This window comes from Pleurodeles waltl, chromosome 4_1, assembly GCF_031143425.1.
Source record: "Pleurodeles waltl isolate 20211129_DDA chromosome 4_1, aPleWal1.hap1.20221129, whole genome shotgun sequence".
Taxonomy (NCBI): domain Eukaryota; kingdom Metazoa; phylum Chordata; class Amphibia; order Caudata; family Salamandridae; genus Pleurodeles; species Pleurodeles waltl.
In genome coordinates this window covers 473,897,039-473,923,560 of record NC_090442.1, presented here as the reverse complement: position 1 = coordinate 473,923,560, position 26,522 = coordinate 473,897,039, and the positions used below count along the sequence as shown (strand labels likewise).

Below are 26,522 nucleotides of genomic sequence, written 5' to 3'. Positions count from 1 at the left end.
TAATAGCAGGAAAAGTAATGCAAACAGTGTAGAATTACAAGAGATTGCAATAGGAGCACATAGGTATAGGGGCAACACAAACCATATACTCCAAAAGTGGAATGCGAACCACAAATGGACCCCAGACCTATGTGAGCTTGTAGAGGGTCGCTGGGACTGTAAGGAAACAGTGAGGGTTAGAAAAATACCCCACCCCAAGACCCTGAAAAGTAGGTGTAAAGTGCACCTACTACCCCCAGAGAGCCCAGAAGTCGTGATAGGGGGATTCAGCAGGAAGAACAAAACACCATGCAACAACAGTGGATTTCTGGACCTGAGTACCTGTAAGACAAGGGAACCAAGTCCAATAGTCGTGACAGTGTCCAGAGTGAGCAGGAACCCAGGAAATGCCAGCTGAGGGTGCAAGGAAGCTGCCACCGGGTGGAAGAAGCTTGGAGTTCTGCAAGAAAGAAGAGGACTAGGGACTTCTCCTTTGGAAGACAGATGTCCCACGTTGCGATGAAGCTTGCAGAGGTGCTCCACGCAGAAAGACCGCAAAAAAGCCTTGCTAGCTGCAAGGGTCACGGTAAAGGTTTTTGGGTGCTGCTGTGGCCCAGGAGGGACCAGGATGTCGCCACTTGGAAGAGAGAGAGAAGGGGCACCCAGCAACTCAGGGAGCCCTTACAGAAGCAGGCAGCACCCGCAGAAGTACCCTAACAGGCACTTGGAAGAAGCGTGAACCGGAGTCCATGCAAAGTCACAAAAGGAAGTCCCACGATGCCGGAGGACAACTCAGAAGGTTGTGCACTGCAGGAAGGAGTGTCGGGGACCCAGGCTTGACAGTGCATGAAGGAAATCCTGGAAGAGTGCACAGGAGCCGGAGCAGCTGCAAACCACGTGATACACAGCAATGCATTCTAGCGTGGGGAGGCAAGGACTTACCTCCACCAAACTTGGACTGAAGAGTCACTGGACTGTGGGAGTCACTTGGACAGAGTTGCTGTGTTCCAGGGACCACGTTCGTCAGGATGAGAGGGGACCCAGAGGACCAGTGTTGCAGTCTTTTGGTGCCTGCGTTAGCAGGGGGAAGATTCCGTCGACCCACGGGAGATTTCTTCTGAGCTTCTGGTACAGGGTGAAGGCAGGCTACCCCCAGAGCATGCACCACCTGGAAACAGTTGAGAAAGCTGGCAGGATGAGGCGCTACAATGTTGCTGGTAGTCATCTGGCTACTTTGTTGCGGTTTAGCAGGCGTCCTGAGCAGTCAGCAGTCGATCCTTTGGTAGAAGGTGAAAAGGGAGATGCAGAGGAACTCTGATGAGCTCTTGCATTTGTTATCTAAAGAATTCCCCAAAGCAGAGAACCTAAATAGCCAGTAAAGGAGGTTTGGCTACCAAGGAAGGAGGATTGGCTACCAAGAGAGGTAAGATCCTATCAGAAGGAGCCTCTGACGTCACCTGCTGGCACTGGCCACTCAGAGCATTCCAGTGTGCCCCCAACACCTCTGTTTCCAAGATGGCAGAGGTCTGGGACACACTGGAGGAGCTCTGAGAACCTCCCCTGGGAGGTACTGGTCAGGGGAGTGATCACTCCCCTTTCCTTTGTCCAGTTTTGCAGCAGAGCAGGGCTGGGGGATCCTTGAACCAGTGTAGACTGGCTTATGCAGAGATGGGCACCATCTGTGCCCATGAAAGCATTTCCAGAGGCTGGGGGAGGCTACTCCTCCCCAGCCTTCACACCTATTTCCAAAGGGAGAGGGTGTAACACCCTCTCTCAGAGGAAGTCCTTTGTTCTGCCTTCCTGGGCCAGGGCTGCCTGGACCCCAGGAGGGCAGAAACCTGTCTGAGGGGTTGGCAGCAGCAGCAGCTGCAGTGGAGACCCCGGAAAGGCAGTTTGCAGTACCCGGGTACTGTGCTAGAGACCCGGGGGATCATGGAATTGGCACCCCAATACCAGAATGGTATTGGGGTGACAATTCCATGATCTTAGCCATATTACATGGCCATGTTCGGAGTTACCATTGTGACGCTATACATAGGTAGTGACCTATGTATAGTACACGGGTGTAATGGTGTCCCCGCACTCACAAAGTCCAGGGAATTTGCCCTGAACGATGTGGGGGCACCTTGGCTAGTGCCAGGGTGCCCACACACTAAGTAACTTTGCACCCAACCTTCACCAGGTGAAGGTTAAACATATAGGTGACTTATAAGTTACTTAAATGCAGTGGTAAATGGCTGTGAAATAACGTGGATGATATTTCACGCAGGCTGCACTGGCAGGCCTGTGTAAGAATTGTCAGAGCTCCCTATGGGTGGAAAAAGAAATGCTGTAGCCCATAGGAATCTCCTGGAACCCCAACACCCTGGGTACCTCAGTGCCATATACTAGGGAATTATATGGGTGTACCAGTATGCCAATGTGAATTGGTAAATTTAGTCACTAGCCTGTTAGTGACAAATTTGGAAAGCAGAGAGAGCATAACCACTGAGGTTCTGGTTAGCAGAGGCTCAGTGAGACAGTTAGGCATCACACAGGGAACACATGCAGGGCACATACTTATGAGCATGGGGGGCCCTGCCTGGCAGGGTCCCAGTGACACATAGACTAAAACAACATATATACAGTGAAATATGGGGGTAACATGCCAGGCAAGATGGTACTTTCCTACACAACCACCCCCCCCCAAACGAAGGACAATAAGACTAGCCATGACCTGATGAGTCTTCATTGTCTAAGTGGAAATATCTGGAGAGTCCATCCACATTGGAGTGGGTACTCCCAGGTCTATGTTCTACTGTATAGTCCATTCCCTGTAGAGATATGGACCACCTCAACAATTTAGGGTTTTCACCTTTCATTTGTTTTAGCCAAAGTAGAGGTTTGAGGACTGTCTGAACAATAAAGTGAGTGCCAAACAGGTATGGCCTCAACTTTTTCAGTGCCCAGACCACAGCAAAGGCCTCCCTCTCTATGGCAGACCAACGCTTTTCTCTAGGGGTCAACCTTCTGCTGATAAAAGCAACTGGTTGATGCTGGCCCTCAGAATTCAGTTGTGATAAGACTGCCCCTACCCCTAATTCAGATGCATCAGTTTGAACAATTAATTTCTTGAAGTAACATGTGCTTTTTAGGACAGGTGCAGAGCTCCTCAAAAGCTTTCTGACAGCTAGCTGTCCATAATACCTTTTTAGGCACCTTCTTACTAGTGAGATCATTAAGAGGGGCTGCTATGGAGCCATAGTTTTTAATGAATCTTCTGTAGTACCCTGTGAGGTCTAAGAAGGCTCTCACCTGGGTCTGAGTTGTAGGGGGAACCCACGATTGTCTGGATTTTCCCCTGAAGTGGTGCAATCTGTTCTCCACCTACCAGGTGTCCCAGATAAACCACCTTACCCTGCCCTATCTGGCACTTTGAGGCCTTGATAGTGAGGCCTGCCTTTTGCAGGGCCTCCAAAACTTTCCAAAGGTGGACCAGGTGCTCATCCCAGGTGGAGCTAGAGACAGCAATATCATCTAGATATGCTGCACTAAAAGCCTCCAACCCTTGCAGGACTGTGTTCACCAACCTCTGAAAAGTGGCAGGTGCATTTTTCAAACCAAAGGGCATCACTGTAAATTGGTAGTGCCCTCCTATAGTTGAAAATGCAGTTTTGGGTTTAGCATCCTCAGCCAATTTGATCTGCCAATACCCTGCAGTCAAATCAAAAGTGCTAAGATACTTGGCAAATGCCAGTGTATCAATGAGCTCATCTGCCCTGGGTATAGGGTGAGCATCAGTTTTTGTTACCTGATTGAGACCTCTGTAGTCTACACAAAACCTCATCTCCCTTTTTCCATCTTTTGAGTGAGGCTTTGGTACAAGCACCACAGGACTCGCCCATGGGCTTTGAGAAGGTTCAACCACTCCCAGATCAAGCATTTTCTGCACCTCTTGTTTTATGCAGTCCCTGACATGGTCAGGCTGCCTATAGATCTTAATTTTGACAGGCAAGCTGTATCCAGTATCAATTGTGTGTTCACACCAGGATGTGGTACCAGGCACAATTGAGAAGAGTTCAGAATATTTTCCAAGAGATTTATGCGGTTGTCTTTCTGTTCTGCAGTCAGACAGTCTGCCAAAACTACTCCCTCCACTAAAGCATCAGTTTCAGTGGTGGAAAAGAGATCAGGGAGAGGGTCACTCTCTTCTTCCTGTCCCTCATCTGTTGCCATGAGCAGGGTGAGATCAGCCCTGTCATAGTAGGGTTTTAGGCGGTTGACATGAATCACCCTAAGGGGACTCCTGGCAGTGCCCAGGTCTACCAGATAGGAAACCTCATCCTTCTTTTCAACAATGAGAAGGGGTCCACTCCATTTGTCTTGGAGTGCTCTTAGGGCCACAGGCTCCAATACCCACACCTTCTGTCCTGGTTGGTACTGGATCAGAACAGCCTTCTATTCATGCCATTGCTTTTGCAGCTCCTGGCTGGCCTGAAGGTTTTTACTGGCCTTTTTCATGTACTCTGCCATTCTGGATCTTAGGCCAAGTACATAGTCCACTATGTCCTGTTTGGGAGCTTTTAAAGGTGGTTCCCAACCCTCCTTCACAAGAGTGAGTGGACCTCTTACAGGGTGTCCAAAGAGGAGTTGAAAGGGGCTGAAGCCCACTCCTTTCTGGGATAACTCCCTGTAAGCAAAAAGGAGGCAAGGTAACAGGACATCCCATCTCCTCCGGAGTTTTTCAGGGAGTCCCATTATCATACCTTTGAGAGTTTTATTAAACCTCTCTACCAGTCCATTAGTCTGTGGATGATAAGGAGTGGTGAACTTTTAGGTAACACCACAGTCCTTCCACATTGCTTTCAAGTATGCAGACATGAAGTTGTTACCCCTGTCTGATACAACCTCTTTAGGGAAACCTACTCTGGAAAAGATTCCCAGGAGGGCCTTTGGCACTGCAGGAGCTGTAGTGGTCCTTAGAGGAATTGCTTAGGATATCTTGTGGCATGGTCCACAACCACCAAGATAAACCTATTGCCTGAAGCAGTAGGAGGGTCAAGGGGGCCAACTATGTCAACCCCTACCCTTTCGAAGGGCACCCCAACCACAGGTAGTAGAATAAGAGGGGCCTTTGGAGTGCCACCAGTCTTGCCACTGGCTTGGAAGGTCACACAAGACTTGCAAAAATCTTTAGTGTCCTCTGACATCCTAGGCCAGTGAAACAGGGGGACAAGCCTTTCCCATGTTTTGATCTGGCCCAAATGCCCAGCCAAAGGAATGTCATGTGCAAGAGTTAGTAGGAACTCTCTGTACTGCAGGGGAATGACCAATCTCCTGGCTGCTCCAGGTTTTGGGTCCCTTGCCTCGGTGTACAAGAGGTTGTCCTCCCAGTAAACTCTATGTGAGTCACTGACATCCCCATTTTGCTGCTTGACATCTTGCTGTCTGAGACCCTCTAATGTGGGACAGGTTTGCTGTGCCACAATCAGCTCTTCCCTGGCAGGCCCCACTCCACCCAAAAGCTCAGCAGTGTCTGCTGCCAGCTCATCTGGTGAAGGTTCTGCACAGGGAGGAAATTCTTCTTCCTCAGAAGGAGAATCATCTGTAGAGGGAGGGATAGTGAGTAGGGATTTACCCTTGCTACCCCTTGCTTTAGGGAGCACTTGGTCCATTGTTCCAGGATCCAAGTTACCCTGTCCCTTTTGCTTTTTGGCCTGAGCCCTTGTCAAAGCAACAATATGCCCAGGAATGCCCAGCATTGCTGCATGAGCCTCCAACTCCACTTCTGCCCAAGCTGATGTCTCTAAATCATTTCCTAGTAGACAGTTTACAGGTAAATCTGAGGCAACCACAACTTTCTTTGGACCAGTAACCCCCCCCCCCAGTTGAGATTCACAACAGCCATGGGGTGGCCAAGAGTGTTGTTATGAGCGTCTGTCACGTGGTACTGCTGACCAAGTAGGTGTTGTTCAGGGTGGACCAATTTCTCTATCACCATGGTAACACTGGCACCTGTGTCCCTGTAGGCCTGAACCTCAACACCATTTATTAGGGGAAGTTGCTTGTACTTATCCATATTAAGGGGACAAGCAACCAAGGTGGCCAAATCAATGCCACCTTCAGAGACTAACACAGCCTCTGTGGTCTCCCTAACAAGACCAACCCCAACTACATTGCCAATAGTGAGCCCAGCTACACCCTTGGGTTGGCTATTTGTAGGTTTGCTCCCACTACCACTGCTATTACTAGGGGCACTAGAATTTGCAGCAGGGTTTGTGGTAGTGGGAGGTTTGGTGTTTTTTTTTTGGACAACTAGCATCAGTTGTCCAATGGCCTTTGACTTTACACAAATAACACCAAGGCTTTTTAGGTTGATTATTGGAAGAGGATTTGGACCCACCACCCCCACCAGAGTATTTTTGTGGGCCTGATGAAGACTCAGTTTTACTTTTGTCCCCACCCTTGTCAGAAGACTTACCATCCTTCTTCTTGCCATCCTTGTCACCCCCTGTATGAACTTTTCTGTTCACTCTTGTTCTGACCCATTTGTCTGCCTTCTTTCCCAATTATTGGGGAGAGGTCAGATCTGAGTCCACTAGATATTGGTGTAACAAGTCAGACACACAGTTATTCAGAATATGCTCTCTCAGAATAAGATTATACAGGCTTTCATAGTCACATACTTTACTGCCATGTAACCACCCCTCCAATGCCTGCACTGAACAGTCTACAAAGTCTGTCCAGTCTTGTGAGGACTCTTTTCTGGTGTCTCTGAACTTAATCCTGTATTGTTCAGTGGTTAAGCCAAATCCATCCAAGAGTGCATCCTTCAAACCTGTAAAATTGTTAGCTTCACTTTCTCTAACAGTAAGGAGCCTACCCCTACCCTTTCCAGTGAAAGATAGCCACAAAATAGCAGCCCACTGCCTTTGAGGGACCCCCTGTACCATACTGGCCCTATCAAGTGCAGCAGTCCACTTGTTGATGTCATTCCCCTCCTTGTAAGGGGGGACTATCTTGTGCAGATTCCTGGAATCATGCTCTCTAACAGGATTACTATCAGGAATACTGCTGCTGCTACCATGGGGTCCTAACCCCAACCTCTGTCTCTCCTTCTCAATGTCTAGGGATTCCCTATCTAAGGCCAGCTGTTGCTGTTTAAGCTTCAGTCTGGTCTCTTCAACCCTCAACTTTTTGAGTTCCCTTTCTAACAAGTTATCCTCAGGGTGGGTGGGTTGGGAATGTTTAGACACAGAAGACAAGTTTGAAACCACAGAGGGGGATCTGTCCCTATTAGTCTGGACCCTGGTAACTTGGCCTCTATGAATAAAGACTTTCCTACTGTGATGGGAACCTCCATTACTACCAACATTACTGGGTGTCCTGCTAGGGGGCAGACCCTGTTCAGAACCCTCCCCACCTCCCTCAAGGTATTCGCCTGAGTCAGAATGGGAACCTTCTATTAACCTCTCATCTGATGTGCCTGCTTGGGACTCATCATTTACAATAAGCATGTTAAATAGAAACTCTTGTGTAGGGTCCTTTCCTATCACTAAACCTCTATCTAAGCAAAGACTCCTTAGGCTCTTGTAATTCAAATTGTTATAAGTAGTATTGACCATTTTAACAGCTGAATCTACCACAGACATGATAGCAGAAAAGGCTTAGAGATAGTGAGAAGGAAGAAAAAGTTTCAGAACTTTTTAAAGAGCAGAGAAAAATACTTTTTCTAACTTTTAGAAACTTTTAGAAGTTTAGAGAAACATTTCAGAACTTTGTAAAAAATTTTAGAGAAGAAAAGCAAAGCTTTTTGGTTAGGTGCACATACACTGAACTGTTTTGTATATTATTCTCTTATGAAAAGTACACAATGACAAAGTGGTAAGTAGTTATAAGTACTTATCCCACCGCTGCACAACCAAGGTAGGAGGCTGGCCTGGCTTGTAATGGGTACCAGAGGTACTTACACCTTGTGCCAGGTCCAGTTATCCGTTATTAGTGTAGAAGAGGTGTTTCTAGCAGCTTAGACTGATAGAAAGCTCCTACTATACCACTGGTGTCATATGCACAATATCATAATAAAACACAATACACAGATTTACTAAAAATAAAGGTACTTTATTTTTATGACAATATGCCAAAAGTATCTCAGTGAGTACCCTCAGTATGAGGATAACATATATACACAAGATATAAGTACACAAACCAAAATTAGGTAGGTAATAGCAGGAAAAGTAATGCAAACAGTGTAGAATTACAATAGAATGCAATAGGAGCACATAGGTATAGGGGCAACACAAGCCATATACTCCAAAAGTGGAATGCGAACCACGAATGGACCCCAGACCTATGTGAGCTTGTAGAGGGTTGCTGGGACTGTAAGGAAACAGTGAGGGTTAGAAAAATACCCCACCCCAAGTCCCTGAAAAGTAGATGTAAAGTGCACCTACTACCCCCAGAGACCCAGAAGTCGTGATAGGGGGATTCTGCAGGAAGAACAAACACCAGCAATGCAACAACAGTGGATTTCCGGACCTGAGTACCTGTAAGACAAGGGGACCAAGTCCAATAGGCACGACAGTGTCGAGAGTGGGCAGGAAATGCCACTGAGGGTGCAAGGAAGCTGCCACCGGGTGGAAGAAGCTTGGAGTTCTGCAAGAAAGAAGAGGACTAGGGACTTCTCCTTTGGAAGACGGATGTCCCACGTCGCAATGAAGCTTGCAGAGGTGTTCGCATGCAGAAAGACCGCAAACAAGCCTTGCTAGCTGCAATGGTCGTGGTAGAGGTTTTTGGGTGCTGCTGTGGCCCATGAGGGACCAGGATGTCGCCACTTAGAGGGGGAGATAGAGGGAGTGCCCAGCAACTCAGGGAGCCCTCACAGAAGCAGGCAGCACCCGCAGAAGTATCCTAACAGGCACTTGGAAGAAGAGTGAACCAGAGTCCATGCGAAGTCACAAAAGGGAGTCCCACGACTCCGGAGGACAACTCAGAAAGTTTGTGCACTGCAGGAAGGAGTGTCAGACCCAGGCTTGGCTGTGCACGAAGGAAATCCTGGAAGAGTGCACAGGAGCCGGAGCAGCTGCAAACCACGCGGTACACAGCAATGCATTCTAGCGTGGAGAGGCAAGGACTTACCTCCACCAAACTTGGACTGAAGAGTCACTGGACTGTGGGATTCACTTGGACAGAGTTGCTGTGTTCCAGGGACCATGCTCGTCAGGATGAGAGGGGACCCAGAGGACCAGTGTTGCAGTCTTTTGGTGCCTGCGTTAGCAGGGGGAAGATTCCGTCGACCCACGGGAGATTTCTACGGAGCTTCTGGTGCAGGGTGAAGGCAGGCTACTCCCAGTGCATGCACCACCTGGAAACAGTCGAGAAAGCTGGCAGGATGAGGCGCTACAATGTTGCTGGTAGTCGTCTGGCTACTTTGTTGTGGTTTTGCAGGCGTCCTGAGTAGTCAGCAGTCGATCCTTTGGTAGAAGGTGAAGAGGGAGATGCAGAGGAACTCTGATGAGCTCTTGCATTCGTTATCTAAAGAATTCCCCAAACAGAGACCCTAAATAGCCAGAAAAGGAGGTTTGGCTACCAAGGATGGAGGATTGGCTAACAAGAGAGGTAAGAGCTTATCCGAAGGAGCCTCTGACGTCACCTGCTGACACTGGCCACTCAGAGCAGTCCAATGTGCCCCCAACACCTCTGTTTCCAAGATGGCAGAGGTCTGGGACACACTGGAGGAGCTCTGGGCACCTCCCCTGGGAGGTACTGGTCAGGGGAGTGGTCACTCCCCTTTCCTTTGTCCAGTTTCGCGCCAGAGCAGGGCTGGGGGATCCATGAACCGGTGTAGACTGGCTTATGCAGAGATGGGCACCATCTGTGCCCACCAAAGCATTTCCAGAGGCTGGGGGAGGCTACTCCTCCCCAGCCTTCACACCTATTTCCAAATGGAGAGGGTGTAACACCCTCTCTCAGAGGAAATCCTTTGTTCTGCCTTCCTGGGCCAGGGCTGCCTGGACCCCAGGAGGGCAGACACCTGTCTGAGGGGTTGGCAGCAGCTGCAGTGGAGACCCCGAAAAGGCAGTTTGGCAGTACCGGGGTACTGTGCTAGCGACCCAGGTGATCATTGAATTGTCCCCCCAATACCAGAATGGTATTGGGGGGGACAATTCCATGATCTTAGACATGTTACATGGCCATGATCAGAGTTACCATTGTGACGCTATACATAGGTAGTGACCTAGGTATAGTGCACTCGTGTAATGGTGTCCCCGCACTCACAAAGTCCGGGGAATTTGCCCTGAACGATGTGGGGGCACCTTAGCTAGTGCCAGGGTGCCCACACACTAAGCAACTTGGCACCCAACCTTCACTAAGTGAGGGTTAGACATATAGGTGACGTATAAGTTACTTATGTGCAGTGCAAAATGGCTGTGAAATAATGTGGACGTTATTTCACTCAGGCTGCAGTGGCAGGCCTGTTTAAGAATTGTCAGAGCTCCCTATGGGTGGCAAAAGAAATGCTGCAGCCCATAGGGATCTCCTCGAACCCCAATACCCTGGGTACCTCAGTACCATATACTAGGGAATTATATGGGTGTACCAGTATGCCAATGTGAATTGGTAAATTTAGTCACTAGCCTGTTAGTGACAAACTTGGAAAGCAGAGAGAGCATAACCACTGAGGTTCTGGTTAGCAGTGCCTCAGTGAGACAGTTAGGCATCACACAGGGAACACATATAGGGCACATACTTATGAGAACTAGGGCCCTGCCTGGCAGGGTCCCAGTGACACATGGGGGGTCATTCCGACCCCGGCGGTCAAGGACCGCCGGGGCCGGGGATGCGGGAGCACCGCCAACAGGCTGGCGGTGCCCCGCCGGGCATTCTGACCGCGGCGGTTTGGCCGCGGTCAGACAAGGAAAACCGGCGGTCTCCCGCCGGTTTTCCGCTGCCCTTGGAATCCCCCATGGCGGCGCAGCTTGCTGCGCCGCCATGGGGGATTCTGACACCCCCTACCGCCATCCTGTTCCTGGCGGTTCGCCCGCCAGGAACAGGATGGCGGTAGGGGGTGCTGCGGGGCCCCTGGGGGCCCCTGCAGTGCCCATGCCAATGGCATGGGCACTGCAGGGGCCCCCGTAAGAGGGCCCCACTGTGTATTTCGGTGTCTGCAATGCAGACACTGAAATACGCGACGGGTGCTAACTGCACTCGTCGCACATACCCACTCCGCCGGCTCCATTCGGAGCCGGCTTCCTCGTGGGGAGGGGTTTCCCGCTGGGCTGGCGGGCGGCCTTCTGGCGGTCGCCCGCCAGCCCAGCGGGAAAGCCTGAATGGCCTCGCCATATGGCGGTTCCCGCGAAGCGGGCGGCTACTGCCGCCCGCCTCACTCGGAATCAGGCCCATAGACTAAAACAACATATATACAGTGAAATATGGGGGTAACATGCCAGGCAAGATGGTACTTTCCTACATGAAGGACGACTGAAACTGATTTGTTGCTTCGGAGAAGAACGTAGAGGGAGAACTGGAGAAGTCAACTCAATGGGTGATGCACCTCAGCTGTATAGATGAGCAGGTTGGTCCCTGTCTCCTCCTGGCTGTCAGTGCACTTTCTGGCCTCAGTTTTGAAAAATGGCCATCTGGGCACCATTAGAACCACAACCAAGGGTAAAGAAGCAGATGGAGTCTTCCTGGGGTTTCAGGACTCACTCAAGCTGGGTCCAGGTGCAGAATTAAGATGGTAGGATCTTGTTATGTCGGTGTCACTCTGAACAGGAGGCCAGCAAACTAGCCTTTGGACTCACTACTGATACTCCTGTGTGCAGATGTAGATGCAGGGCTCAACAGCAGGGGTAGCCTTTGAGGGTTAAAGGCAGGCTCCAGGCAGCAATGCAGTGCTTTCAGGTACAGCAGCAGCACAGCAGAGGGAACAGCAGGTCACAGCAGCAGGCAGTCCTGGAAGAGTCCTTGTGAAGGTCTAGTAGTTAACTGAAGAGGAGGGTCTAAAGGTCCTATTTTTATACCCTGGTGCCCTTCTCCTGGAAGGTGTGAAAAGTTCTGGAAAGGTTATTTGAAGTTCTTTGAACTTTCTGATTCCCTGGCTCCAAGCTGGCTGCAGTGAAAATACAGGATTTAGACCTATTCTGAGGAGACAGAATGCAACCTATTCAGTTGCAAGTGGGGCTGTACTTAGCTCTGCCCCCCATCCTACCAGTTGATGGCGCATTAAGGCTTAGCTAATTCCACTATTTTCTGACTTTTTGGGAGGAATTCACAAAGTCTGTCAGCTGCACCTAGTCATGTGAACAAAGACAGGCTGCAGGCACAAAGGGCTAAGTGCATGAAAATGCCAACTTTCTAAAAGTGGCATTTTCACAATTGTAATGGAAAAATCTGGCTTTACTGTTAAAGAGGTTTTATAATTACGATTCCACAGGTACAAAACATGATATATCTAACTCTTCTCAATTACCAATGATAGCATATTAAGTGCAATAATGAATCCCTGATGTTATCTTACAGGAGGGGTAGACTTCACCGGAGTGAAAAACTAATTTAAGAACTAAAATGTATATGTCCTGCCTTATACTTACACCGCATCCTGCCCTATGGGCTACCTAGGGCCTATCTTAGGAATGACTTATATGTACTAAAAGGGGAGTTTAAGGTTTGTCAAGGGGTTTCATATACCAAGTCGACATGGAAGTGTGACACTGCATTCAGGCTGCATAGGCAGGCCTGAGACAAGCTTTGAAGTGCTACTTGGGTGGATGGCTCAATAAGTGCTGCAGGTCCACTGATAGCATTTAATTAACAGGCCTTGGGTATATGGTATACCACTCTACAAGCTACTTAAGAGTAAATTAAATTAGCCAGTTGGGTATAACCCAATTTTACCATGTTTTAGGGAGAGAACACATGCACTTTGGCACTGGTTAGCAGTGGTAAAGTGCGCAGAGTCCTAAAGCCAACACAAATGGAGTCAACAAACAAAAGGTGGAGGGTAAAAGGCAAAAGGTTTGGGGGTGACCCTGCCAAGAGGGCCAGGTCCAGGAGGAATCTTATGCGTTGGTTGGTAGCATTAATAGATGAGCTCCAGGAGATTAGTAATTGTTTTCATGCTGTGTATGACTTTTAAAGGAGAGGTTGAGATCTTTGAAATAAGAAGTGGGCGATTTATAGTTACACAATATTAAGGATTATGGCAAACATGCATGTGCTAACAGAGCAATGGATAAAGATAAATATAATGTACATATACGTTTTGAAAAAAATCAAAAAGTCTTGGCTGACAACAGACCTAACAAAGCATTGGCAAAGCCAATAGGTCTCGCCTATACAATAGTTAGTGGCTTGGCAATGTGTTTTTGCATCTTGTACACCAGTGTGGCTGCTGTTCAACATGGATAAAAGTCAGTGGCATGCAGTGTCATAGAGTGGAGTGGGGAAGTAGTGTTGTAGAGTGGATTTGTTGGAGTACAGTGTTGTAGAGTGGAGTGGGGGACTAGAGTGTCATAGAGCCGAGTAGAGTAGAGGGGAGTAGAGAACAGTGGTTCAGTGGCAGAGAGTATAATAGGGTGCAATGTCATAGAGTGTAGTAGTGTACAGTGAAGTGCAGTGGAGTGGAATAGGGTGGGCTGGAGTGGACTGAGGTAGTGAGCTGGATTGGATTGGGGTAGAGAGAGGTAGATTGGATTGGGGTACAGTGGGGTGGATTGTGTGGGCTGGGGTGGATTGGAATGGGGAGAATTATAATGGGTGAGGTGGATTGGATTGAGGTGGATTGGAAGGAGGTGGATTAGTTTAGATTGGTAGAGTGGGGTGGGTGGATTAAATTACAGCCTAGTACTGGGGTGTGATGGACTTGATTGGGGTGGGGTGGTTTGCTTTGGAGTAGGGTGGTTTGGAGTGGGCTGAATTGGAGCGGGGTAGATTAGAGTGAACTGCAGTGGTGTGAATTGGGGTGGGGTGGATTAAAGTGAACTGGAGTGGGGTGAATTGTATTTAATGGACTGGAGCGGGGTGGGTTGGGTTTATTGGATTGGAGTGGGGTGGACTGGACTGCAGTGGAGTGGGGTGGATTGGATTGGATCGGATTGGAGTGGGTGGATTGGACTGGATTGGATTGGATTAGATTGGATTGGAGTGGGATGGGTTGGATTGTTGGAGTCGGGTGGATTGGACTGGAGTGGGGTGGATTGAAATGGGGTGAGATGGATTGGATTGTGGTGGATTGGAGTGGAGTGGATTAATTTAGATTGGGGTGGGTGGAATGAATTGGAGCAATAGGACTAGGGTGGGGTGGATTGGATTGGGGTGGCGGTTTGCGTTGGAGTGGGGTGGTTTGGAGTGAGGTGCGTCAGAGTGGGGTGGATTAGAGGGAACTATTTTTTGGACTGGAGTGGGGTGGTTGGATTCATTGGATTGGAGTGGGGTAGACTGGACTGGTGTGGAGTGGGGTGAACTGAACCAGAGTGGTGTTGACTGGATTGGGGTGGATTGGATTGGACTGGAGTAGGATGGATTGAGTTGCAGTAGAGTGGGGTGGATTGGAGTAGACTGGATTGGAGTGGGTTGGGATAAATTGGAGTGGAGTGGGGTGGATTGGGTTGGGGTAGAGTGGGGTGGATTAGAGAAGGCTGGATTGGAGTGGAGTGTGGTAGATAGGAGTGGGGTGGATTGGAGTGGAGTGGGTTGGATTGGAGCAGGATGGACTGGATGGGGTAGAAAGAATTGGGGTGGGGTGGATTGAAGTGGGTAGGATGAACTGGAGTCGGGTGGACTGGATTGGATTGGAGTGGGGTGGGTTGGTTGGATTGGATTGGGGTGGGTTGGTTTGGGGTAGATTGGACTGAGGTCGACTGGATTGGGGTGGATTGGAGTAGGGTAGATTGGAGTTGGGTGGACTGGAGTGGGTGCAATGGAGTGGGTGGATTGGTTCGAAGTGGGGTTAGGGACTGGAGTGGAATGGAGTGTAGTGGGGTTGACTGGATTGGAGTGGGGTGGACTGGTTGGGTTGAATTGGATTGGGAGTGGGACCTTTTTTTGGACTGAAGTGGGGCATTTTAGAGTGGGGCAGGTTGTTTTGGATTGGTGTGGGGCCGATTTTTTCCGATTGGAGTGAAGCAGACTGGAGTGAGGCATATTCTTTTGGATTGGAGTGGGGTAGCTTGTTTTGGCCTGGAGTGGGCAGATTAGAGTAGGGAGCATTGATTTGGATTGTGTGGGGCAGATTGGAGTGAGCAGATTGTCTTGTACTGCAGTAGGGAAGATTGGAGTGGGCCAGATTGTTTTGTAGTGAAGCAGATTATTTTGGATTGGGGAGAGGTGGATTGAATTAGAGTGGGGTGGATTAGAGTGGACTGGTTTGGAATGGGGCGGATTGGAGTCAGGCAGGTTGGAGTGGGGCATAGTGTTTTCGATTTGAGTGGGTCAAATTAGAGTGAAGCAGATTGCAGTTGGGCAGATTCTTTTGGATCAGAGTGGGGCAGATCGGACTGGGGCAGATTGTTTCTGATTGGAGTGGAGTATGTTGTTTTGGATTGGAGGGGGGCTGATTTCAGTAGGGAAGATATTGGAGTGGGCAGACTGTTTTAGATTAGAGTTGGGCAGATTGGAGTGGGGACAATTGTTTTTCATTGGAATGGGGCAGATTGTTTTGGTTTGGAATGGGGCAGATTGGAGAGGAGTCAACTGGAGTGGGCAGACTGTCCTGGAATGGAGTGGGGCAGGCTGGCATGGGGCATATTGTTTTGGATTGGAGTGGCACAGATTGGAGTGGGGCAGATTGGATTGGAGTGGGGATTGGATTGGATTGGGGAAGACTGGAGTGGGATTGGATGGAATTGATTGCTGTGAGGTGGATTGAATTAGAATGGGGTGGGGTGGGGTGGGATGGATTGGAGTGGGGCAGAATGGAGGGGGCAAATTGGAATGGTGTGGGTTGGACTAGGGCAGATTGGATTTGGGCAGATTGGAGAGTGGCAGACTGGAGTGTGGCAGATTGTTTTTGGATTGGAGTGGGGCATATTTTTTTGGACTGGAGTGAAGCAGACTGGAGTAGTGCATATTCTTCTGGATTGGAGTGGGGCAGATTGTTTTGGACTGGAGTGGGCAGGTTAGATTAGGGAACATTGTTTAGGATTGGGTGGGGCAGATTGGAGTGAGCAGATTGTTTTATATTGCAGTATGGAAGATTGGAATGGGGCAGATTGTTCTGTAGTGAGGCAGATTGTTTTGGAGTGGGGCAGATTGTTTTGGATAGGAGTGGGGTAGATTGTGGTGGACTGAATTGGACTTGATTGGGGTGAGGTGGATTGAATTAGAATGGGGTGGATTGGAGTTGTTTGGAATGGGGCAGATTGGAGTCAGGCATGTTGGAGTGGGCCATAGTGTTTTTTATTTCAATTAGTCAAATTAGAGTGAAGCATGTGGTAGTTGGGCAGATTGTTTTGAATCATAGTGGGGCAGATTGGAGTAAGGCAGATTGAATTGAGGAGGAGTGTTTCTGATTGGAGTGGAGTAGATCATTTTGGATTGGAGTGGGGCTGATTGCAGTAGGGAAAATATTGGAGTGGACAGACTGTTTTGGATTAGAGTTGGGCAGATTGGAGTGGGGCAAATTATTTTTCATTTGAGTGGGCAGATTGTTTGGGGTTGGAATGGGGCAGATTGGAGAGGAGTCAACTGGAGTGGGCAGACTGTCTTGGAATGGAGTGGGGCAGGGTGGAGTGGGACAGATTGTTTTGGACTGGAGTGGCGCAGATTGGTGTGTGGCAGATTGCTTGGATTGAAGTGTGGATTGGATTGGATTGGATTGGGGAAGACTGGAGTGGAGTTGGATGGAACTGATTGCTGTGAGGTGGATCGAATTGGAATGGGGTGGGGTGGGGTGTGATGGATTGGAGTGGGGCAGATTGGAGGGGCAAATTAGAATGGTGTGGATTGGAGTAAGGAAGATTGGATTTGGGCAGATTTAAGTGTAGCAGACTGGAGTGTGGCAGTTTGTTTTGGATTGGAGTGGAGCAGATTGAATGGGACATATTTTTTGGACTGAAGTGGGGCATCTTAGAGTGGGGCAGATTGTTTTGGATTGGTGAGGGCAGGTTAGAGTAGGGAACATTGTTTTGGATTGGGTGGGGCAGATTGGAGTGAGCAGATTGTCTTATATTGCAGTAGGGAAGATTTGAGTGGGGCAGATTGTTCCGTAGTGAGGCAGATTGTTTTGGAGTGGGGCAGATTGTTTTGGATAGGAGTGGGGTGGATTGTGGTGGACTGAATTGGACTGGATTGGGGTAAAGTGGATTGAATTAGAGTGGGTGGATTGGAGTGGAGTGGTTTGGAATGGGGTGGACTGGAGTCAGGCAGGTTGGAGTGGGGCACAGTGTTTTTGATTTGAGTGGGTCAAATTAGAATGAAGCAGATGGTAGTTGGGCAGATTGTTTTGATCGGAGTGGGGCAGATTGGAGGGGGCAAATTGGAATGGGGTGGGTTGGTGTAGGGCATATTGTTTTGGATTCAAGTGGGTCAGATTGGAGTGGAGCGGATTTGATTTGGGCAGATTGTTTTGGGTTGGAGTGGGGCATTTTGAAGTGTGGCAGATCGGAATGAGACACTGTTTTGGATTGGAGTCTGGCAGAGTGTGTTGGATTGGAGTAGGCACATTTTTTGGTTTTGGAGTGGGGCAAATTATTTTGGATTGGAGTGTTGCAGATTGTTTTGGACTGGAATGGGGGAGACTGGAGTGGAGTAGATTGCTTTGTATTGGAATGAAGCATATTGGAGTGGGGCAAATTGTTTTGGATTGAAAGGGGACAGATTGGAGTGGGGCAGATTGATTTGGAATTGAGTGGGGCAGATTGTTTTGGATTGGAGTGGGACAGAATTGGGGGGCAGATGGGGCAGATTTGAGTGTGGTGGGTTGCGAGGATTGGAGTGTGGTTTGGAGTGGATTGGGGTAAGTGATTTGGATTGGTGTGGAGTGGATGGATTGGTCTGGGTTGAATTGGATTGGTCTGGGGTGGGTTGGATTTAATTAATTTAATCCTGAGCCTAAATACAGTGTATTTATGGCTCAGAACAGGCAGGTTTACCTTTAAAAAAACAGTGTAAATTATTTGGAAATACGAAAACAGTTAAAAAGTAGAAATTACAATACAGTGAAATCTCACACTAATTTAGAAACACATAGTCAAAAATAATTGACACCAAAACAACAAAAATCAAATAAGGGGAACAGGAGATGTGATTTTTTTTTAAGATTTAAGAAGAAAAAGTGCCAAGAAAAAGTAAAGAGCCAATGACAGTCAGTGGTTGTGGCAGATCCGACCAAAGTGCAATTTCAGGCCAATCCTGATGAAGCCTTGGTTGGATACACCAATTTGATTGGTCCCGGTGAAAGTCTGGAAGTCAAATATTTCAGAAAAGTTTGTAATTCCCAATGGTCAGGAGACGTTTTCATTAGTTTCTAAACTGTCTTCTGGTCCCCAAGCACCCACAGGAGTACACTTATAAGGCCCTCAGGACCTCATGGGAGACACCTAAAGACTCAGATGGAGTCAGACAGTTGCCAACTGGATGGTCCAATGCAGGTCCAAATGCTGTCAGTCAGCTGGACACTTAAGGAAGAAAGGCCTCTTGCAGCTTGTTGTGTCCCTGTAGCCACCTAGGAGGTCAGCCAACTGACCTTCGGAGTCCAATTATTTGCCCTCTGTACAAGTGAAGTAGGTCCATCCCTTCATGTATCCTCGTACATCTCAAACAGAAGGTTCTTCTGTTCTTCCACAGTTCCAGAAAATGTTCGGAGGATGGAACCTTGGGGTGCCAGATTTAGGGTTGGCACCAGCTAGTGGGTAGAGGCGACACCCAGACACTTCTTAACCAGTGTTTCAATGCCTTATAAGAGGTAGTAAGTGTTGTACAATCACAATTTATAATTACAATTACAATGGAGTAAAACTACATGGGGCCACTTTAACAATTTTTACAGTACTTCCTGTATGCTTTAGTACAAAGATACCTAAAATGCTATGTGGCAGGGCACTTTCAAGATCGTGAAAGTATTTAGCCACACTAAACTTGGGGTGTGAGGGCTAGGGGTGTGTGGGGGCTGTCATGAGGAAATCAATAATGTCCTCCCACATATCACAATAAAATCCAGTTTGAACTAGGCCCCGCACCCAAAACAAACCAGGAGACAGACGTTTTGTAGGAAAAGAACAGGGTCCCTTAGCACTGGAAAGGTGATACACCGGAATTGTCTTGCATTCTGTTTCCTCCCTTGCAACTACACCTTAGTGTTACATGTGACTCAAATGGACGTATCAGGCATGATTTGGCCTTGTGGAGCCAAGAGGATGACAGTCTCCCAACCTTCTGCTGAGCTCAAAGGAGTTATTTTTGTCCATTTAGTTCGACCAGTCAATCATAGTGACCCATTGAGTAACTTCTGGAAGGAATTTCACACCTCATTCACACCTCACTCAGATCAAGGAGTTGCTGAAGAATTAATGCAAAATGGTCCCCACAAATTTCAGGCAGGAAAAAGGCAATCTTTTATTAGTTACTTTTCCTTAATATTTATTAAACATCTGACTTCACTATTGAATTGGATTTTTAATACCTGTTAGAATATTTGTTTCATTATCTTTCTAGCTGGTCCCATTCACGAAATACTGTATCAGTATTTTAATCTGTACTCTGATATTCTACATATTCTACATAGGACAGCTGGGCCTGCAACAGTAAAACTAGCTTTTAGTGCCTTTTCATTGTATGGACATGGTAACTTTGATTTTCTACATGCACCACTTTTAAATATGATGCACCCTACCTTAGATATAAGGCCTACAAAGGGATGACTTACTAATATTTACAAGGGAGGTTTTTTTCCTGTCAACAAAACTAATTTTAACAGGTCGCACTGCACGATTACACTGCAGCAGTCAGGCTACAACTGTTGGCCTGACATCAGCTACAGTTATTGCCCTGAAATCATATCATCCATGTTACACTAGTCCATAGCACAGTAAGTGCTGCAGCCCACAGGTGGCATCTAAATTTCCATGCAACGGGTGCAGTTTCTACACCATGTACTATGTCCTTATTGGAGAGTGAAATAAGCCAGTCAGGGATTCTCTCATTTACATGATTTAGGGGTCAGAGCACATACACTACAGCAGTGCCCCTGTGTGCAAATTCATAAAAGCAGCAATTAAATGCAGAAAAAAATCGGGGGTGACTACACAAAAGGGGACATTTTTTCACAGGTATGAATACAAAAGCTGAAATGACAGCTAACCTTTGAAACACATTTTGCATGGTAGAAAACTTTTCTCTTGTTTAAACTAAACTTTAAAAAAAAGCATTGGCACAGCCAATAGATCTTGCTGTTGCTACGAGTTTACGACCTATGTTTTTTTACCCGGGGGAGTTGCCAAGCATGCACACGCATATAGTAAAGGAGTTTCTAATAATTCTATAACCTAATTACAAGATGACCAATTTAAATCTGCACCCATGCACAGTGGTCATCTTGTAATGGAGTTTCTTATTTTCCAAAGATCCATTACAAGATGGCTGCTGTGCATGTACATAAATATTTGGTTGCCATCATATGATGTTTTTTTTTTTTAAAGTAAGAAAAAACATTACAAGATTGCGGCCTTGTACATTGTCTTATGCACAGCAGCCATCACCAGACTAGACAATAGCAAAGCCCTCTATGTAGGCACTGCCACAAAGCTCACCAACAGACTTCAAGTGGCTCATAACTGAACTGTCAAACTGCTCTGTCTTACCTGCAAGTCACTCCAAAGCTTAGGCCCTGCATAGATCAACAACCAGATCCCAAACCCTAAAATGCACATCAGTACATTAACGTAATGTAACATAACATGAAACATATTTGAAGAATTTGGCTTTGACAAAGCTTGTAAAGCACTGGAAAAGCCAAATGTAGGAGTGTGCTAGATGCAAGAATGTGTGTGGCTGTAGGGTGGGAGGGAACATCTATTGGCAGGGCCACATGGGAGTGTGGTAACGCGAAGAGATAGCAGAGTGGGGAGATGACTGCTGTGAATGAATAAAAACCATGTGTAACCTTCCACAAAATGCCATGGTTTTAAGGTTGGCCCACCCAGCCAAAATCAACTTCTAAACAAGCATTTGCAATGCAACGGGTCTCGCATATTTTGAACAAGTAAATTGACATTTTTTAACAACAGCGCTCTGAAGCAAAATCAAAAGAAAACATGAGAAGAAACTAAGAAAGGAGGACTTGACTAAATAAAATAAAGTTAGCTTTAAAAAATAAAACTTTACAATTTTTTGCCTGCTGGGCACGTTTTCACCAGTGACAAGCTTTCTGTTTGCGGGGCACTCCAAGTAAAAAACAACAAATAGTACCTCAATCAGGTCAGGAGCAACGGGTACTAATTAAGTTGCATCAATGAATGCTTGATCATTGCTCCACATGGAGAAACAGAAGTGATGCCAGGCGTGCCTTGACGAATTACGAGGTTGTAAAGAAGAGCGCCACGCAAACCAACAAATGGTAAGCGACAGGAGGGCTCCAAGCCTTCTACTGAACACAACAAAGGTCATTACGACCCTGGTGGCGGCGGTAACACCAGTGAATTATGACCGTTGCGCTTTAGCCACGGCCATACCGCCGGCCCCTCCACTTGACTGCCAGGCTTCCGCCAGGCGGTCATGATCCCCAGGGCAGAGCTGCAAGCAGCTCTGCCCTGTGGATTATGAGTCCCCAACCGCCAGCCTCTCCATGGTGGTAAACACCGCCATGGAAAGGTTGGTGGTAAGGGGGACTCGGGGGCCCCCAGGCACAGCCCCATCGCGCATTTCACTGCCTGAATTTCGGGCAGTGAAATGCACGACAGGTGCTGCTGCACCCGCTGCACATCAACATTGCCGCCAGCTCTATTATGAGCCGGCTGCAATGTTGATGAGACTTTTCCACTGGGCCAGCGGAAGGAAACGCTGTTTCGGTCCGCTGGCCCAGCGGAAATGTCAAAATAGGGAGCCAACAATACCGCCAGCACTGGCGGTATTGTGGTGCCCATGGCTTCGGCGGTCTTCTTGCAAGTCCGCCGAAGTCGTAATGAGGGCCAAAGTCTCGTAAGCGAGAGGTCTGTGCTAGCGCATGCACTCGCAGGCTCGACCCAAAAAATGATAACACCATTGGCTAGCGAGGAGGTTGACCCAAAAACCCACTATGCTGTATTGCATGTATCTTTGTACGTATGTGTATTGATGACATGAGATTTCCAAGACAGCTACGGTTGTCTGTATTTGAGACCTAAAACTTAATTGAAATTAATAGACGTTGTGAAATAGAACCTTTGGCCATGTAATAGTGGGCCGGAAGCAGAACGCTGGCAATGTGCTAAACGCGTGTCAGGGATGACGAGTTCAATTCACAGTAACATCTGCTTACATCAAGAATATTGGGGGGGAAATGGAACGCGAAGAATACAGAGGTTTAGTTCATTTCCGTCGTAAATTATTGTTAGGTTCATTTTTGTGGGTTGAGGAGAAGAGTAATGAATACAAGGAGTTCCAATATTTGACATTGCCACGGGAGACGAGGATAAAAGCCACCGCCTCGACTTCTGAATTAATTCAGGATGTTTTAGGAATAAATGATGTCGTTCCTTCTTTCATTAAAATAATATTGCTGGGATGAAAACGGGAGGGACAGTTGACACCATAATTTTTTACAGCAAAACGCTGGAGGAAATACTTGTCCAGGGATACATAAACGATTATTATATTTCTTCAAACTATTTCACGCTCAAAATCAAAATGCAGCCCCTTGTGGGATACATACACAACAAGCACACGTACCTATTAGCGGCACAGAGCGACGTCTTCGTTAGCCTTTGCTTCGGAGGTTTATCTGGATTTTTACAGTTGCCGTCTTAATTCGGGCTAGTGCCTCCACCCAGCGGCCTTCAGATACAGAGCCAGAGACTATTTATGAGTACCAGCAGTACACTATCGCTGCTCAACTATTCGGAAAGCAGAGAACTGGATCAGAAATTCAGTTTATATCATATTTTACTGCTTAATAAATCCTGGGAGCGATCTCCGCCGGTGTGTCCTGTGTTTTTGCACGAGACAAGGTGTTGCTAAGAGCGTGGCACGAGGAAAAACAAATATTTAATAATGACATCAGTAATTTGTTAGTATAACATATGAGTTGCTGTTTGGAGTTGCTATAGATACAGCAGTGAAAGAAAACGGGCGTTAAGCTGCAAATTGTTTACGCAGTAGAGTCAATTGGATTTTTAGAGGAAGTACAATCTGGCGTGCTCTTGGCATCTTTGGAAGGGAGGACTGCTTTGATGGATCATTTTGTTTGCTCTAATTGGAGGTTGATGAACATCTGGATCCGTGCAAAGGGGTTTACTAGGGAATGAACAACAATTCATCAATATTAATTTCACAGTATAACCAATTTAGCTACACAATGAAAATCCAAATGGAAATATAGTTTTTTTTAAATATCTTTATTGCATTTAATAGAAACTGGTACAATTCACACAGGGTTCAAATTGTACTGCTAGTGGGATCTCGACAATTCATAGGAAGGAAGTCATGCATCACACCTTTGTCTGTGGGCCATAGGCAACTGGATACTTTGCACGCCAGGGTCCACCTCCCTCCCCATACCCTTCTTTACTTAACAAATTCAAGTCCCTCAGCCTGGTGATTATTTGTGAGCTATTGGCACCAATATTTGCTTCCCAGCTCTTCCGTCTGTTCACATTACAATAGCCCAGACAATGTATTCATTGCTGAGAGGGGGGGATAAAGAGAAAGAAACTAAACAAATATATACCAAAACGGTAAAAAACTAACAACCCATCCCTATCCCCCGCACCCTCCTGTGTACGGTTGTGGTAATATTTTACAAAGGGGGTGTAACAACTTACAGTACTAATGCCCCCATAAAGCGCACAGTATGTCAATACTGGTGTAGTACCCTGGTGAGAACTCCACCTCAGTGTATCTAATCTGCCCTCTAGAGTGGCTATTGGTACTAATAGTCTGAAAGTGGTAGCTCATTGTTCATAAGAAAACGATGATATGTATTCAAAGGTATTGGTTAAGTGTGCGTGCTTTGAGCCTATCCAAATAGGTGTGCCAGTTCCCCAGTGGGTCAGGGCTGTCCCCCATTATACACAGTAATTTATGGACCACAAGCTCTGCTGATGCACAGCAGCGTACATCCACCTTCCATCGAGAGAGTAGAGGTGCAGTAGCCGACTTCCGGGTCATAGTGATACACCATTTACTCAAAATCAGTGCTAGATTTTGAAATCGCAAAAGGCCCTTATTCTTTTTAGTAATGTGCCCAGTATTGAGTAGTCACCTGAGCCGCTCATTCAAAAGTAAGCTGCCTGTCACGTCCAATACCGTGGTCAGCACTTGTTCCTAAAAATCACTGAGCAAGTCCACACCATATGAAAGAAGTTGGCATCATCAGACAAATGTTACAGGCTCTTGGAAACATCTTGTGAGGCCTATGTGGGGTAAGATACGAATAACATAATAATAGAACTGTATAAGGTGGAATCGCGTGTTTTGCGTCAATGCTAGACCTATTTCAAACATCGGGTCTACTGTTCGTCTGTAAAAGTCCCTCCCACGTACCAGTGTCCGCCAACCTTGGAGTGTCGTTCGGTCCCCAACTGTGGAGCTCCCCAGTGCGGATTACAAGCGTTATAGCATGCATGATATTTCCACCTGTCAGCACAGTTTCCAATGGAGTCCTTAAAGGAGGTTGCCCCTGATTAGAACCCCAGGTCTGGCGCATCAGGCCCCGTAGTGCTGAGTACAACAAAAACTGTTCAAGTCCCAATCCGTGACCCTGTGTCAAAGTGTCGAAGGCACAGAACCCTTCCTCAGACACCAAGTCCACCCAGTCCTTGATGCCTGCCTCCTCCCAGTCTCAGACCCAGTGCACATTCCTCAGGCCTGAACATTCTGGCATGGCCAGAATTGGAAGACTGGGAGTAAAGGGGGTACCGCGTCACCCCATGTTTATGTACTTTTTCCATACGTACAGTGCCGTCTTTAACAGGACACTATCCATGGCACTTGGAAGGGCACCATCCAGCAGTATATGTAGCAATGGTCATCCCTCTAATTCTTCTTGTATACCAGCACATTCAAGGGTTGGTTCTCCTGCAAGCAGCCAACACATCGGCCGTTGTAACTGTGCTACTGCATAATATCGTTCATAGTCAGGGTCTCCCAAGCCCCCTCATCTAATGGAGCAAACAATATCTGTATGGGAACTCGCCACCTACCTACACCACATATCAAAGCTGTCAGTACGCCTCATAGTTCATTAAAAAAGGGTCATTGAATAATCAGTGGAAGGGCCATAAAAAAGTATAAAAGACGTGGTAGTACCAACATCTTGGCGATGGCTATTTTCCCTAAGGGAGACAAAGGAAGCTTGTTAAAAAAAGGGAGTGAGGGGCATACTGCAAATACTGCCTTGCCCAAATTCTCCTCAAGAGGTCATGTGGTTCATATTAGATCTGTACACCCAAGTATATAATGGAGTCAAATCACCAAGTTATCTCCGTGCCTGGACGTACATCTCAACCATCTTCAGGAACATATGCCAATGGGAAAAAGCATGATTTATCCCACTTGACACGGAGGCCAGGCATAGACCCAAATGTTGTCAACATTGTAATGACCTCCGGTAGCACCGTGTGGGCCACCCTCAAATAGACCAGTGCGTCATCAGCGTTTAATGATACTATCTGGGGCCGGTCGAGGACTAAGAGGTCCACCGCAGGGCTCGGTCATGCAGCATACATGCGAGGGGCTCCATTGCCAAAGCAAATAACAGTGGAGAGAGCGGGCAGTCCTGGCACATGCCCCATCCCTCGCGACTGGATCAGTATATAATATCGCCACCCATCTTAGAAAGTAAGGTGCGAAGCCCATGTGGCAAAGTACTGCCATCAGGTATGGCCAGCCCAATGTATTGAATGCGTTCTTGATATTGAGAGAGGCGGCCGAGTCCTTTGTTCCAGTCCGTTTCACCCAATCCATAACATGGAAGAGGTGCTGTAGGTTGATAAAAGTGTTTCGGCCAAGAAAAAAACATTTTGATCCAGGTGAACTAGGGAGGTAATAACCGCTGTCAAGGGATTAGCCAGTACTTCCCCCAGCACCTTGTAATCGAGGTTGAGGAGGTAAAGGGGTCTATATGACCACACATCCAATGGATCGTGTACCAGTTCAGGAAGAACCAGTGTGACAGCTTCCTTCAAGGAGGTCAGTAACATCCCAGCAGCTACTGCTCCCTCATAGACTTTAAGGAGACGAGGCACTTAGCGGATGCGATAGTGGGCATAAAATTCTATCGGAATCTTTGGTGCCCAGAACCTTCCCTCAAGCTATTTGAGTTATCGCCTCCTGCACTTATTCTAATGTTAGCAGGCCATCTACTTCCTGCCATTGTAGAGAGTTAACACTGGCTGTATGTACATGTGCTAAATAGGTTGTGAGTGAGGCAG

At 47.4% G+C, this 26,522-nt stretch overlaps 1 long non-coding RNA gene across 1 annotated transcript in view; it reads right to left on the bottom strand.

Moving 5' to 3' along the window:
- The window catches only part of LOC138288527 (uncharacterized), a 103,400-nt gene extending 80,333 nt beyond the window's left edge, over positions 1-23,067 (bottom strand). Inside the window, exon 1 of the long non-coding RNA XR_011202438.1 lies at positions 22,822-23,067. This is a non-coding gene — a long non-coding RNA (uncharacterized lncRNA). The remainder of the gene's footprint in view (positions 1-22,821) is intronic.
- Positions 23,068-26,522: the final 3,455 nt, after the last annotated feature.